This window comes from Chrysochloris asiatica, unplaced genomic scaffold (genome assembly GCF_000296735.1).
Source record: "Chrysochloris asiatica unplaced genomic scaffold, ChrAsi1.0 scaffold00022, whole genome shotgun sequence".
NCBI classification, from domain to species: domain Eukaryota; kingdom Metazoa; phylum Chordata; class Mammalia; order Afrosoricida; family Chrysochloridae; genus Chrysochloris; species Chrysochloris asiatica.
Window position 1 is genome coordinate 7,454,874 of NW_006408540.1, and position 1,214 is coordinate 7,456,087.

Sequence of the window (1,214 nt, forward strand, 5' to 3'; positions counted from 1 at the left end):
TTGGACATATTGTCAGTAGGGACCAGTCGCTGGAGAAGGATATCATGTTTGGTATGGTGGAGGGTCAGAGAAAAAGAGGAAGACCCCCAGAGAGATGGATTGGCCAAGTGGCAGCATCGATGGACTCAAGCATGTCAACAGTAGTGAGGTTGGCCCAGGATCGGTGGTGTTTCGTTCTGCTGTGCATAGGGTCGCTATGAGTTTGTACCGACTCGATGGCACCTAACAACACTAGGTGTAGGCAACAAGTCAGTGTAGGCTAGCCTATACAAAGTCAATATGAATCAATACCGACTTAATGGTACACAACAACACATAAAGCTATCTATTAAGCAACAAACTACATATACAATATATCACTGCATTTAAAGACTAATTTACATAAGCTTTTTTCTAAGTGTAGTTTGTGGATTAATGGAGAACCCAAGTGTCATTCATTTTAGCGGATTGTAGTGATTATGAGTTGGGCTGCTAACCTGATGATCAGCAGTTCAAAACAATCAGTGGTACCATGGAAGAAAGTTGAGGCTTTCTATGCCTGTAAAGATTTACAGCCTCGTAAACCTTGTACAGGGTCGCCATGAGTCAGAACCGACTCCACAGCACATCACCACCACCATCATAAGATATTTTCTTAGTCCTGGTGTGGCATTGTGGGTTTCCGCAATGAACAGCAAAGTCAGATTGAACCGCAAAGTCAGTTTTTTTAAGATCACCAGCTGCTCCTCAGAAATCTCTACAGGGTTGCTATGGATTGGAAGAGACCGTTGCTGATGTTGTTGTGACGTGCCATCAAGATCGGTTCCAACCCATAGTGACCCTGTATAGGGTTTCTGAGGAGTAGGTGGTGAGCTTGAACTGCGAACTCTGCAGTTTAAATGGCTTTGCAGTCTGGCACTTTAAACTACAGATAACTACAATAATAACATAAGGTATTTTAAGCAAATTAAACTATGTTCAGGATAATCTTAAATATCACTTACTTTTTTTTTACTTGGTTGATATTTGATGTTGCAAAATAGTGATGAGCAAAACTGCTGATAACTGATTACAAATGAAGGTCATTGCACCAAATTGCACTCCAGTAATGATTGAATTGTTTGATTCATGGTGAGAGCCGGGAATAGCATGAGGGTTGCTAGGAGGAGCAGCAATAATAATGAAAGACAGTTTTATTGATTAATGTTCTTGATGAAACATTATTTCCATGATTG

The 1,214-nt window shown here is 40.8% G+C and overlaps 1 pseudogene; it reads left to right on the plus strand.

The window, feature by feature from the left end:
- The window catches only part of LOC102831047, a 117,126-nt pseudogene that overhangs the window by 44,865 nt on the left and 71,047 nt on the right, over positions 1 to 1,214 (plus strand).